Here is a 15,613-nt window from a genome sequence, read left to right as displayed (position 1 = left end):
TGTATGTCAACTTGGCCACATTCTCGGACATAACGCTTAAGACTACGCTGTTTCCATTCTTACAAAAAGACTGTGGCAGTAGAGTCATATAATAACAAAGAAAATGCAGTTCCAGACAGTGTGTGCAGTTTAGATGGTCACTTCCCACAACCTAATATGAGAAGGAAAGTGTGCGTAGCATTAATGTCCTGCATGATACATGATCGACATTGGTATCTGATTCTGTGTCTCTTTGTCTTTGCTCTCTTTTCTCAAACAAACCGGGTTCTCCAAAAAAGTGCACGAACGGCAATGAGGCATTGTGCATTATCGGGGGAGAGAAAACCTTTGCCAATGTCCCATTTGCATCACACCATCAAGCTGACAGAGTGAGGGAAGAGGAAACGGCTGAATGTACTCAGTTGCTGCCCACTTATTTCCAGTGAAACATTGATCAATACATCCAGATGCTTCTAGCGATAAGGAGCTTGTAAAAAGAAGCAGCACATATGTTCCCTGAAACAGTCATTGCAGCAGCAGCTGGGGAAAAAAAGCCCTTTTTTGAAGTGGTTTGGTTTGAGACGCCGGAGAGACAGGTACAAAATGATTACAACAAACTGCGTCACGTCTTGGCTCTTCTGCTGTGGACTGTCCTCCTTCTTTCTCCACACCATTCCCAATTTGCAAATCCTAGCGGGCTCTAACTGAGGAGACCAGCTCTCACCGCCCAAACCAAAGGGTCACGAGCGGTTGTCACGGTTCCCCAAACAATCCACTGATATGTAATGTAATGTAATATGTCAGTGCAACATGAGGGGCGGCCTTTTGCAGGTTTGTCATCAGTATAAAGTAAATGACGTGCAACTTGGACGAGCATCCCTAAGCTGTACCGGCGGGTTGCTGGCAGACGCAACGAAACAAAAACAGCAGAGATCGATAGCGAGTCGCAGTTTGAGTGCGATGGGAAACGAGAGAGAGAGAGAGAGAGAGAGAGAGAGAGAGAGAGAGCGCTGCACACGTTTGTCGCCACACCAACACCAACTCAGCGGGGCTCAGAAGAAGATCATGCTGTGCTGCTGGACCCACATCAAAGGGAGAGGCCTCGAACACTCTCTCCGCCGCACCGGGTGACCCAGCAGCAGCACTGCTTCCTCCATATGTCCACAAACAAACAAGCCCATACCCATAAAACTGCACCACATACACTCATGCAACGCACTGCACCGTCGCACGCTGGGATTGTTCACTGTCCAGCAATGTCCTATATTTCTAACAAGAGGCCTTGTATTTGCTTTCACAGTCAACTAACCCAGTTGGGAATGCATCACAGTTGTCTTGACTTTTAATCTCTAAGTCACCCGATGGGGCGGTAACCCCTTTGCGGTCCCTCCCAAAGTAACACATGGGAAAGTGCAGACCTGTGCTTTGTTACTGAATTAGGCATGATAGTCGAGCCACACAGGGAGAGAGAGGTGGAAGGTGAAGATGTTTCCTCAGTGGGTTAAAAAATAAAACAGGTTTTTTTTTATAGTCGGTGTAGGGATACAATTGTCAGTTTTCACGAGGAAATGAAAGAAATCTTTTGCATTCCACTCCATTCGAGTGTGTCATTTGTGTCTTACACCTTTCAGGATGCACATCATAATCTGATAACTGTGACTGAGCCGTTAAATAATTTCACTGTAAAGTCTCCCTTTGAATATAGAGAGTGACTGTTCAAACTCTCACATTTAACACATTTGCAATTATCAGGGCCTAAGCCGACTACAAGTCGGGCGAAGTGTTTCAAAGAATTATTATTTTTCCACTTCAATCGCACTTTTGAGACCTTTCTCATATTAAAAAATTCTTGGATTTTGGCATGCCCCAGGCCTAAGGCCCCAGGCCCCAGGCTTCATACGCCATGCCCCATGCCCCAAAACCCCACGCCCATTGCCCCAGGCCCCATGCCCCAGGCTTCATACGCCATGCCACATGCCCCACACCCATTGCCCCAGGCCCCATGCCCATTGCCCCAGGCCCATTGCCCCACGCCCCATGCCCCAGGCTTCATACGCCATGCCACATGCCCCACACCCATTGCCCCAGGCCCCACGCCCATTGCCCCAGGCCCATTGCCCCATGCCCCACACCCATTGCCCCACGCCCCATGCCCCATGCCCCACGCCCATTGCCCCAGGCCCATTGCCCCAGGCCCATTGCCCCAGGCCCAATGCCCCAGGCCCCTGGCCCCATGCACTTTGCCCCAGGCCCCATGGCATCCGAAACAAGCGCTTTAGTAAAAAACAGAAGCAGCCTGAAGATGTGATTCAGGAGACAAGGATGAACATCAACAGATGGCATCAACGCCGGATACATATTTCACTGACGTTTCAGTGAAGCCCAGCAGCCTAGTGGTAAGGTGTTCTGTATACTAACCCACAAACTTCAGACTTCATCACTGCTTCTTTATTTTCCTTTTGCATGTAGAGTTAAGGTTTTCATATAGGTGTCAGGGGATGCGGGTGGGAGGCAGGACTCAAACGCAGACCTCACGGAAAACAAAATACTTTAATAGTCGAAAGGCAAAAACACACAGGAACCAGGGGAAAACCAGCAGGCATGAAACTACGGACATCCACGACGAAAGACAATGACGCAACAAGTGACACAGGAGACACATGGCTTAAATACACAAGGGAGGCGCAGGTGATTGGACACAGGTGGAAACTATTAGACGATCACAGGGGATGACGGGACAAGGCAGGAAGTGAAGTTACCCGGGGACACGAGTGGCAGAAAACTACAAAATACAACAGGAAGTGAACCACACCGTGACAATTAACTATTAACTATTCTTTTTAAGCAGCAAAAGCACTTAGTCGTTGGATAAATTTATTCATTTGATTAAAATCTTTTAGAGAACGTCCCGAAGGTTTATTTCACAAAGAAACATGTTTTAATAGAAGTTGGTCTACTTGCTGAAATGTAACATTAAAAGTTGAATTCTGCACACCTGTCAAAAGGATGACAGGGCACAAATGAGTTTGGTGTCAGTAATAATGGAAACTGTTAGTGTGTTGATTTACAGCACGCACTATTACCACCATGGCAGATGTTTTATCATCAGTTCATATTGTTAATAAATGCAACAGTTTACAGTATGAAAGTCACAGAGACGCTAACCTAAAATGACCTTTATCTAAAGAGGAACATCACTTCCATCCCATCAGCTGGTCTTTACTGTGATCAGTTCATTCCCTCTGTGTCTCTCTCTTTTCATGGTCTACGACGAGTCTCCTGCCCGTCACAACTTCCCGGTGCTTTCACCCCTATCTGATTCCATCACGCTGAGAGCCAAAGCCTTTAAACCCATTAAATCCTTCCCAATTCAATTTAAGGATGGCGACACTGCCTCGTGGGCCACTGCCAACCAGGACACTTGTCGTAGACAGGCCCCCGAGATAATCACAGACCCCTCAAGTTTCCTGATCTGGCGATGCTTCCTGGGCGGGCAGGACCAGATGCTCGGATATTCTGTGCAACTCTGCTGTGACATGAGACCAGCCCTCAGGCCTCCGCGGCCGGGAGAAGTTGTGTCACGCCGTCAGGCAGAGATTTAATTAGCTAGAGAGTTAAATGGACCATTTCAACCCATACCTACTGCTACCCAGCTGTCTTTCATTCTTCTGGTATGCACGAAACACTCAGTGCTTGCTTTTGGAACTTGGTACGGAGAAATATGAGTCCCTGCAATGCCCAAACAGACCAAACTGTAACCTACACAATGTGGTTCAATGAAGGATGCAACGTACCATGAAGCAGATTTGAAAGTAAACAGTACGTGTGGAGAGGAAATACCTTCATCAATTCTCACTAAAAACAGAGGATATGAACTATTTTCCTTGAAAAGCTACAGTTTTAATGAATTATCGTCATAGTGGAAATGGAGCCTACCGCTTCATTTTTAAACGGTTTGTTCAACTCACACCCACATGATCTGTTACCTAAACTTCAGATGAAGGATTCACTTATTGAAGGCAAAAGCCTCTCATATCATTTTTTTAAGTAGAGCAAGGTCATTTGGAATTTCTGAATAGATCTAGATTAAACATAACATTTAATTGATCTATAGTTTTCCTTGGATGTGGACCTGATACATTAGATTCTGCCCTGTTTCACATCAGAGGTTCAATCTTAAATACCTTGCATAACATGATCCTTTCACATTTTTAAATCAAAGTGGTTCAAATTCCAGCAACGGATACAAACTGCAGCTCTGAGCCACTTCAGTCACATCCATTTTTTTCATGGCCATAGCTTTTTCAGCAACCATTATAAGCGTGGTTAACATTTGTATTGTATGAACTTGAACCCCTTGCTTTCAAAAACTATTGTGAACTGAAAAGATCTGAAGATCATTAAAAGTGCATTTAATGGATTATAAACAGATGGAATGAGCAAATTATGAATAGTCTTGATTATCTGAGGGGTAGTAAAACTTTTTCTGCTGCTTCAGCTGACTTTCAGTGGTAAAACAGTCCGTGCATTGCAGTAGACGGAGATGTCTTCTCAGGCTTTTATGAGCAGGTGTGATTGTGGTGTTTTATTTATGGCTGCCTCAGTGACTAAAGGAACTGACTGAGTGATCATCAGAAAGCCCAGACAGACAACAAACAGTACAATCCTCAGAACGGCATAACAACGTTTAGTGGGTTTGATCTTTCATCTTCTTATTCTTCATCAACAACTTCAAATTGGGTCATTCTTGGTATGGGACACTTAATTGTACTTAATTAAGTATCCGATGTCCCATCTGCATGAAGCTTCATCAATTATTACTGTCCCCCAGCCTCCGTTGTCCCTCATTCCAATTAACTATTCATGAGCAGTGCAATGATTAACAATATGTTTGGGGTGATCTCTGTGCAAATTAAAGAAGCTTTGTAATAGATTTGCCACTTATCTGCACACAATGCTAAATTCTCCATATCAACCTCCTTTGGTTCAATGTTTGTGAGGGTTCATGTTTTTTTTTTTTGGAGGACTAGCTTTCCTTTGTAAGTACAAAACCAGAAAAGATACCAAGGCAAAGATAAATAAACACATCAGTATTTCTGCTCACTGAAAATTTCTCTTAATGGAGCGTTTGACCATCTCTCGTCCATGGATCTACCCATGACCTCCAATAAATGTTTTGAATACATTTCCCTCCCTCATTAAAACCTCATTTAAATATTTATCAAATCCTGCATCTCATCCGTGTTTGCTGTCTCTCCGTCTTCTTCGCTCGTCCTCTGTGCATGACATCCGCCAACTGTGGATCAGACGATGAGCTGATAATGGCGGCATGAACTTCTCATGCACTGCAACGTGACAGAAACACGTCATGCACAGGAGCACAAATGGCTGACCAACCCATAAGTGTACTGCTCCATAGCACCCAAAATGGTCAAAGACTCCAAATAGTGTCTCTAGGTCTCTTCCGTATGTAACATTGTCTTTGTTTGGGGAAGAGGACAATCATCCTAAAAGGGCAAAAGGAAATGTGTTCTCATTGTACCTTCACATAGCAGGATTAAATAGGGCATGGACATCTCATTATTGAGCTGTTTGAAAGGATTCATTCAGTTCTTTAACATTATTTAATCTGTAGAAAAATGTGTCATTGAAAGATGCTTGGTTGTTAGTTCACTGGGGAAAAGAGAAGAGGTTTATTGTAAGTCGGAGTTACTTCAGAAATGTAATTCATTCATTCCTGAGTGCCCACTTCAAAAGGACCCTGCCTTGTACGAAGGAATGCATGGACTGCTTGGGAACTTGACACAGTGAGAAGGAGCCGTCGTCGGGTCAAGGGTGGAATTTTTGCATGTGTCACATGTGTCCTGATGTGACCTCGAGGGAGATGAATCTTCCCAAGCTAGCAAAGACATGTCCTGGAGGGAGCAACCCGTCCGCAGTGTTCACACGTCGGCGCAAAGTTTCACCCGCCACCTTTGATATTCAGTCGTGTGGACACGCTGAACCCCTGGGACCCAGTTGATCAGACAACTGCATAAACATAAATGTAAAGTAGGAAGGAGCAGCACCAAAGGTCAAAGGTCCCATCTCAAAGGCCGTATGCTAATATCCGAGCGTGCAGCGGAAGCTTGCTGGCTCCCCTTCAGTCCCTTTTGGAATGCTGTTTCCCAGCGTACATGGCTCCCCTGAACGCTTCCTCTGAGGACAATATTTTCGTCCTGGATGTGCTTTTACAGGCCAAATGGAGATCAATCTTTGAATAAGGCAAATTGATAAGACGTGTGAACACGGCACAAGTCTCTGTTAACCATCTGTTCGATGGTGTGTGTGTGTGTGTGTGTGTGTGTGTGTGTGTGTGTGTGTGTGTGTGTGTGAGCGGGAAAGACGGAGAGACAAAGACCGCCCTCCGGCATGAAGTTGTCCTTCTTGTCACCAGTGAATGAGCACCTTGTCACAGAGGAACTAATTAAGATGCCAACGCGTACGACTGTACAGCTCTGCTACTATTTGACATCTGTCCCATTTGCATTTGAAAGCGGTTTTGAAGGCAGTCATTTGGGAGACAAATCCTTGTTTCTCAGCAGCACTCCCACGTCGGCTTACCTACGGGCTCGGAAAAGACTCCTTTCGTCTTCGTCTTCAGGACCAAAACCTTATTTTCAGAGGAACTGTGATAGAAACATTTAGGATGGACACATTTCAAGCCCCCTTCATGTTAAATTCACATGGCACTATAGACAGGATAATCTATTGTTATTACTTGTCTGGACACCAGCATCCTTTCCAGGCCTTCCTCCTTCCAACATATTTTGGACGTGACAATTTTTGTGCCATTACACCACAGGTCCACGGTTTCCATCGCAGTAGCTGAAGTTGTTTCCGTTGTGCATGCAGAGTAGGCACAGAGCAGTAATGATGTGACATTCCCCTGCCTGCATTCCCACAGCAGGCTAATGAGCGCACACGCAATGTTTTTTCCTCTCGCCCACCTTCAAACAGACCACAAGTAGCTGAGGAGGTGGATTCAGCCTGAAAAGTCTCATGTTGTTGTCAAAAAACGGGAGCTTTTCTTTAACCATTTTAGAGAAAAGTTGATGCGTTTAGGCTGCTTTGTGAATTAGTGGGAGCAAAGAGTGTTCACACACTTTGAGGCAAATGCAATTAACATTTGTTTTTCTTTGATGTATTAACATCACATTAACACCCAATCATTATATATGAGATGTATTGTATGAGATGAATGTATAATATTACTATCAGAATGGTCATTATATCCTTTGGTTAAATGCAGGCCATGACTAAACCCTGGAACGTTTTTCGGCGTCAGAGAGCTGGCACATGGTTTTCTGTTTGGCGTTTGCACAATTGTAGCTTCTGTTCCCTCCATGTTCCAAACCAATGAGCATTGGTTTGATGCAAAAGGCCAAAGGGATTCTGTTCTGTTTGCTCCTCTGAAATCAACCATGTTTACTGAGAAACAAAACTGTTGCTTAACCTTCTGCGTTTAGATACATATTCCAAGAATATGCGTCAATAATCTGTATTTCACTTTACATGCAGTGATTAAAAAACAAATTGTGGTCCTCATGAAATATTTTTAAAGCCTCTGGACGTAGTCACTTAGTCGACTGCGTTTTTGAAGCCTTGAGTTTTGAGAGGCAAAACATTTGAAGGACACTGTACAACTTGCTTGAACTGAGAACACTGTGAAAGTGTTAAAGTTCTCAAATGCAAATGTGGACAAAACCCAGAACGGACAAAGCCAGGCTGTCAATCACTGGGTGGCAAAGACCTAAACCATGACCACTCGTTATCCCTAAATGAGACTGTAATCCAATAAATGAACATCATAACTACCGATTAAGACAATGTACAGTATGTGTTCTTTATTAATGCCGGGAGAGTTCACTGAGCAGTTTGCAGTTGTCGCTTTAAACGTTACAGAAGAGAACTTTAGGAATACAAAGCAGCAAATTAAAGCAGCCTTCACATTCAGTTATCGTATAGAGAACAAAGGGGCCACTTTGAGAATTTGGAGTATTTCTCTACATTAAATTTCTAATAAGCAACAATCAAAGTTGGAGTTCGGGGGGAAAACATTGGTGTTATTTAACGAGAATAATAATTGATTGTTCCGTTGATGTAAATGTTGCAGAGCGAGTTTTAATCACACATTTCTTAATTATCCGATGTGACTGGTGCATTTCCACACAGGTAACATCAATACAGCGCATCCTGAGCTAAACATGACAGCGACACCGTGAGGCCACGTGGGATGAAGGGGGGGGGGCGTTGGAGGCGGAGTGTAGGGGCACACACACGGGCACGGTAGCGGCGTAACCGATCACAGCTGCTGACGTGAGGGGGGGGGGGAGACTCGAGCTATTCCCGTCCCCCTTGGGTTGATCACGTGTCCAGTTTGGGCACCACGTCAAGAGAGAGAGAGAGAGAGAGAGAGTAGCGCGCCCGTTACGCACATCCAAGTTGGACAGCAACGTCGTTAACGCGCCTCAATGATCCACCGGCGATCTGAACCGGATCCCTTCTGTTTTGGGGCGTTGCCATAAACACGCCTCCGTGTTGCGCGTGATACTCATCCGACGCACCGCGCGTCAGAATCCCCTCAGTCGTCCATAAACATCTGCGCTCACCAGCTGTTCTTTTGCACCGCGAGCGTCACATTGTTTGCCAGCAACTGCTCCAAGCCGACGAGCGGAGGTGTCACGGCCAAGCCGAGGTAGGCTGCGCTCCTTTCTTCAGTGTGTGTGTGTGTGTGTGTGTGTGTGTGCGTGTGTGGGTGTGGGGGGGTTTAGGGGGACCAACGTGCGCTCCGGCTGTGTGTGCGCGCACGCTGCAAAGTAAGGTGATAATCGGCCGCTATGAGCTGCTCACGCACGATGAGAAGAATAAGTGCGTGCCTGAGGTTGTGATCTTGTTAACTCCCTCCTATGTGGTGCATTAAGTAACGGATTTAACATTTGTGCATTTCAAGCTCACTTAATTGCAGCCTTCAAAGCCAGAGGAGAACTGTTGAGAGTGTGACTGACAGTTTGTCTTCGGGCTCTGGAGGATGTTGCCATCACAAGCAGCAGGTTCACGCTGCACTAGATGATTGTGAGGTTTGCTGAAAGTATTTCCCAATTTCCTGGAACCATTATTTTTATCACAGAGTTGTTGTGCTACTGACCTGACCGCACGCACACACAGACACACACACACACACACACACACACACACACACACACACGGCCCTGATGCCGCCCCCAGCAACAGTTTGACACACAGTAGTTACAGGAGGTCGTAAGCGGTGTTCTTATTATTTATGATTTTAAGTTTATTATGAAAAAGCACAATGTCACAGCGTCACAATAGAGTGAAGCACTTTACCATGAACTCACTGGCGAACACAATGGGATCCCACACAGTACCCCGTGGGCACGATACTTCATTCTGTGGCCCTGACAGTGTGTCAGAGTGGGGATTGTGGAGACGGTGCTGCAGGTGACAGTGGAGCCACTGAGACCGGGAGTGTAGGATGTCAGTTCCTCATCAATAATGCAGCACACAAAACAATTGGGAGAGAGACTGTGGGGGTTTCAGTGTCGGCCCCTACTTGTCCCTTTCTCAAAATTGTGCAGTATGAAACTATTAAATAACAAATTATTTGTTCAAATAGACACTAACGGGCTTAAAGAAATGATTTCTAGTCAAAGTCAAACACCCTTGAAAGCAGCAATGAGGCCTTTTTCATGCACTGATATTACCGATGAGAAAAATGGTGGTTCACGTCTCACAGAAAATCATTTACTCCTCTGTCTCCGTCTCTGGTTAAGGACTGATCACTGTGGTTAATGAGACGGGCCTCATGGGGCCGAACCCTCTCGGAGACAGAGCCGCTAGTTGGGTGAATGCGGCTGACACCCTCATTCATCACGCATCTACAGGGGGCTGCCTGGCTGTCCACGCTCGCCCCTCCCCGTCGGATGGGTGATAATTATGAAGAGGGTATAATGACGAGCAGCGCTTTCTTCCCAAGGGAAAGGCGGCGTCAGCTACGCGCTGAGATGATTCTAGCCGTGACAAAGGATTGCCTTTCTGTGTTCGATGGTGCAGCTGCAATGGTATCCAAAAATAGATGTGTACACCTACTGCACAGTGGGGGGCTCTCTGCAGCCTCAAGCAGGTTTACGTCTTACCTCTGCAAAACCCCAGTGAATTTAAGAAGGACGTCGGGACTTACAGGAGGTGTCTGTGTTCGGATGTACTTGTAGTACCAGTCAGAAGTTTGGACACATTCAATTAAATGAGAAAGTGTGTCCAAACTGGCATCAACTTCTACTCTGTATTTTGCTATTTCTTTTATATATAACTGTCCAAAAATTGTGCCAAAATAGTGATTTCTCTCTTGTTTTAAAATGCATGGTAGCAAGGTTGAAATATTACAGGCCCTACTTGGGATTTCCTGTAGTAGACTGATGAGAAATAAATATTCTTATCATGTTGCAGACGTCATTTTCTCTCTTTAATGGACACGGGAAATGTCTCCATACCAGTTTTGTTCTCACTCCCTGTCACCACAGTTAATCTTCAAAAGATATTGGTCACGTTCTTTGTTTGCCGAGGGAAGTTCTCGGTACTTTTTAATCCTTTTATCCTCACAGATCACTTTGCCAGAAAGGACACCCGTCACAGGGATTTTCTTTTTTTTATTTTTTTTTTTTTACTCCGGGCTGCCTGCCAACAGCTGATGCCAGTTTGAGTCTGAATGAGGCATTTCTCTGAGAGGCAGCCTCTCAGCCATGCTTTCACGGGGAGCCTCTTGAACACAGCAGGGGGCTCGGCTTGCGCTTTCAGATACAAGTCCAGCTTCCTGTGAAATGAGGATGTTGTTGGCCGATTGGTTTTGTTTACATGTTTTCGCGATGCACTTTAGTATGTGGAACCGCGGTGCCGTTAGCATGTACAGGCAGATTCGGGTGAATCCATAGCGTTGCCTTTTTAAAAAAGTTATCGTTGTTCACAGCAAAATCCGTCACTGTGTCAATATGCACCGATGTGAAACCCAGAAACACTGCGGGTGCATCTCTGTTCCAGCGAATGTTCTTACTTTTGAAGAATGCAAATGTGTCACATGACGCAGAGAACCCTTTGTCATACATCAGATTATGCAGGCAAAGAATAAAAAGCTATTTTTAGTGAATTAAATCCTTATCTCCCCTCCAAAATAATGCGATTTCATTATATGTAACTAAATGCTGTTTTCTACAGCCTTCCTACATGCCACCTTTAAGCCGCCGGCTTATTGCACGCGTGGATCACCTGTGGGGATTGTGGGTGTGTGTCTATAGATACATTTCTGACCCCAAAGATGGGAAATTAAGGCCGCGTGACCGCGTGTCCCCTGGGTGGGAAGGCTGCGACCGACACCGTCGTCAACAGCACCGCACGTTCCTCTGCCGGGACACATCACTGCCTCCGGTCGGCACCGCGCTCATCGGGGGTTTAATATTCAATCTCCTTACGGTGTGAATTTCTCGCGAACCGTTCATACTGGTGTTACGCCGCAACAACTGACCACGACACAACAGCTAGTGACACATGAACAATTTGTACTGCAAAGTCTGTCGAGCCTCTGGCGGCAACACGACAAGCTAACGAGCTTACACGCTAACTAGCTATCAAGCTAACGAGCTAACACGCTAACTAGCCAACTCGCCAGCGCCAGTTGGCCAGTGAGCGGCGGCCATTTTTTGGGGGTCAATGAATTAAGGTGTTTACTTGGAAAAAACATTTACCGGCACACCGCCAGAATCTTTCTAAATACCGTGACATGGATTTTCGGCCGTCCCGCCCAGCTCTATATGAGGGTCACCTAGTTCAAGCTGTGTTGGACTGTTGATTGTTGAGTGGGCGTCCCGGCTCAAAAGGCTCAGTTTGCCCCTTAAGGAGGAAGAAACAAGGCAGATGGCTTGTGGGGGTGTTTTTATTGACGTGGCAAGAAATTCTTTTAGTTTATTTTTCTGTTAGTGGTATGAATCAGGAGCGCAACAGTGAGTCAGTGTTCAATCGGATCAAGCTTTAAAGTGGTTTAATTCTACATGGCCCAGAATACTGTGAAGAGCAGAAGAACTGTGTGTTGTTTTAAAATAGGAATCGGGACATTCTTGGCTTTTTTTCCTACATTCTGTGAATTTAATGCCGCTTACGGCATAATTCTGTAAAAGGGAAGTTTGAGGTGGGCAGCGTGTAGCCCGCAGGTGTTCATCTGAAAGGAACCATTGTTTTGTTCTGTAGAAGTACTTAATAATACTAATTATCGGACAATGGTGAACTCACTGAAAAACCCATTCCATTTCCTGTGACTTTGAAATAAATAAACCTCTGTTTTGCCAGAAAAATGCCTTTAATGTCAAGCTGCAGCAGTAGGAAATGTGTTGCTCTTATTTGGCAATAGATGGTGACATTTATTTATCGAAAATCCTCAAGATTGAAGCATTTTTCATATGCATAATTAACAATTTTCTCTCCCCTCTTGTCTTCCCTTGAACGGTATGTGAATGACATGCATGTGAATGTGTACAGTATGCTCTGATTATATCAAACGAGTTCTTTCTAAAGAGCGCGTAATCAACTGCATTCTTGCAGTTTGTCTCCGTAACAGTCTGTCAAACTGTCTCCTGCAGCCGAGTCTCGACAAGTCACCAGTGTTGGGCAGACAAACAACAAGCAGTCAGACTGCGAGGCGGAGAGTGAGGCGTGGGGGACAGCAGCTTCTCGGCTGTCATCACAGGGCCGATAAGATTGTCGGGCCGTCAGGTGTTTGGACCTTCGCTGGTGGGCGGGTTCCTCCGGCAGAAAAGCTGCACCAAGCTGTCCGTCAGATTGGCGCTGTGAGCCATTGGTGGGAGTAGAGTCCTAACCTCGGGGGGGTGGAGGGGGGCGGTTGGGCAGATCTGCAAATCCCCCAACAGGGAGCGTGGGCACACAGGCACACACACATGCAACCCCCCCCACCCCCCCCCGAAGAATGAAGGGGCGAGATCAAGCCGGGTCATGAGAGGCTCTTTTCAAACGCATTCCTCCTTCAGGAGACGGCTGCCTACTCTGTGCCCTTCATGCCAATGTGCATGCATTTACCCTTTGGACACACACACACACACACACACACACACACACACACACACACACACACACACACACACACGTGATGTTAATGGCAGTGGTCAGTAATGATGTTACTGCCTTAGTAGAAAAATACATGAAAGTGAAAAAAAATTACGATTAAGCTATATTTGATATCAAAAGGTAGTGTCATCATCCCCAACACAAAAGCCAATAAAATCCGGGACTTAAACATGGTTATGTAATCTTTTCATCTATATATGCTCAGTACTAATGTTAAATATATAGTATATCTCAATGTGTAATGTCACTTTAGTGCTGTTGTTGTTATCTGGGATTCTATTGTCGGAAGCAGCGGAATGACTCGAAGTCGAAAACCCAAGATGCCGTTGCCCATGTCCCCGGGATGATTTCATTAGAGGCAGATTGCATGACCAAAGCGATGTGCTGCATTTAGAGCAGGGAAGGTGAAGCTCCGTAAGAGTAACGACGGGAGGCAGAGATGTTGACAGCGTGAAATAAGCAACAACGACCATCATAAAGCACCTGTGGCCTTCGGCTGCCATTTAGGAAACAAAAGGGTTTCATTCGCAACCGCTTCTGTACCTGATGATTGCTTGCTCATTCTCTCCTTTTGAAAGGGCACGTTTTTTTTCTAGGCAAATTTCGTCTCTCATAGTGTTCTTCTTCTGACAGCGCACGGTGTGTATTTTATATTATGTGAGGCTTGGACTGTTTATTTTCAAATTGCGTCGTGCATCTGTGGAGGAAGAATATTAATGAATTTAAAGCAATTTACCTAAAATGCCAATACGCTTTAAAGAAGCTGATGTATCAGCACCTTAAGGTCATTAGTGACTTTCTGCACAGGCCTGAGACACAACCGTGGTCTCCGACGCTTAAGTGGGAGCTAAATGGACGATGACAGCAACCTCTGGTTGTCCTCTGTTGCCACTTGTTCTACTCCTCATCCCAACAGGAGGGCAGACGGTCTCTCCTTAATTCACTGTGATGACCTCTCACTGTCTCTGTGACCTCTGCTGCCAAAGCGCAGCGTAACAGTTTCCATATACATGCATCAGCATACTCAATTCCCCTTCCTGCTGCTCTCTCCTCGCCCTTTCCCGCTAATTGTGCACCTCTTTCTTATTCATATAATTCCACACACACACACACCTGCCTACAAACATGATCTAAATCTTTTCCTTTGGAGTTTCTAATCATCTCCCTTGCAGGCCCTACCCGCCCTCCACGCGCTGCTGCCAAGTTCCGGCCAGATTATCCGTTACGTGTCCTCTGCTGTGTTGATAGGAATGATAATTATTTGTTCCACAGAGAGAAGAAACAATTTGTCACAAGCACACGCTGCTAAATTAGAAGGTCACGTCCGTTTTTCTTTTTTTTCACTGACCCGCGCTAATAGCTTAACCTCGGCCTATTCAGCTGCCAGAACAGCTGCCCGACCAATCCATCCCGTTTAACTGACACTCCTCTGAATCTCCACCCGTTGTGTTGTGAATTTACATTGACGAATGAGGCGCTGCGTCCAATAGTTTCTTTGAATTTTGAGCCATGAGTGGGGTGATGAACTGGATTTTATAATCTGCCATCTGAGTCCTCTGTATTGTTTGTATTCCACGTAATCAGATGATCGTACTCGCATGATTATGGCCGCGTAGATGCATTCAACGTTCCCCGCTTTGTAATTTCCCAACCCGAGCACACTGCATTCATGAATGGAAATGAAAGATAGATTTACAGAACCAAAGATAAAACATTCTGTGCATTATTATTGGTTTTCAATTAAGCATTACAACATAGCGTTTACACAGGTAGTGATTTGGCCTGGCGTGACTTGCTGACAGAAATAGAACTTTTACTTAAAAAAACGGGAGGGGGGGTTTAAGAAAGTTCTCCTTCCGCAAACCTGATGTGACATCTTTTCACACTTTTGCCAGACTCAACACGAGAGCGCTGAAAGCTTCAGCGCTGAGCTGCAGGATCATACAATCAAGTCGGATACAGTGACTCCATAAAACTCAATAGGACTCGAGGGCTTTATTACTGAGATCAACGCTTTTATTTTAAGAACTACAGGGTTGACCTTTTGATAAGAAATAAGCATGGTAGGTGAAACTTGAAGATGGGATTGGGGGCGGCAGAGAGGGGAGTATCTCTTGGGCAGTATTGGATGTAAGACGCTGATCTCTGTTTAAATCTTTAAATCATAATTGATTGAATGTTCTAAATGAAAGATGACAGCGCTTTAGGGAGAGGATCTCAGACTGGTCGGGTCAAACAAGCGTGCTCTGACCATCGATCTGCTCTCAGAGGTCAGAGGTCGGGACAAGCTGCAGCACTCTGGTCCTCCTCCTGTTTTCACGCACAAAACAAAGACTCGTACGGTTGCATCATTTTCCCCTCACATGGTTAAATTCCTCGACCAACGAGAGAGGAAGCGTATCCTCGGGAAAACAAAAAGCAATCTCGCACAGCCCGTGCAGGCAGAGCA

At 45.4% G+C, this 15,613-nt stretch overlaps 1 protein-coding gene across 4 annotated transcripts in view; it reads left to right on the top strand.

Moving 5' to 3' along the window:
• The first annotated feature begins 8,389 nt into the window (after window positions 1-8,389).
• The window catches only part of mid2 (midline 2), a 104,046-nt gene continuing 96,822 nt past the window's right edge, over window positions 8,390-15,613 (top strand). For 2 of the 4 annotated variants that reach the window (XM_078102011.1, XM_040173963.2), the window contains exon 1: window positions 8,390-8,716. The gene's annotated coding sequence lies outside the window, so the exon portion shown is untranslated. The remainder of the gene's footprint in view (window positions 8,717-15,613) is intronic. The other 2 variants (XM_078102012.1, XM_040173964.2) reach the window with 1 other exon arrangement.

This window comes from Gasterosteus aculeatus, chromosome 4, assembly GCF_964276395.1.
Source record: "Gasterosteus aculeatus chromosome 4, fGasAcu3.hap1.1, whole genome shotgun sequence".
Lineage (NCBI taxonomy): Eukaryota > Metazoa > Chordata > Actinopteri > Perciformes > Gasterosteidae > Gasterosteus > Gasterosteus aculeatus.
The sequence above is the reverse complement of the archived record's forward strand: the minus strand, read 5'-3'. Positions and strand labels throughout refer to the sequence as shown.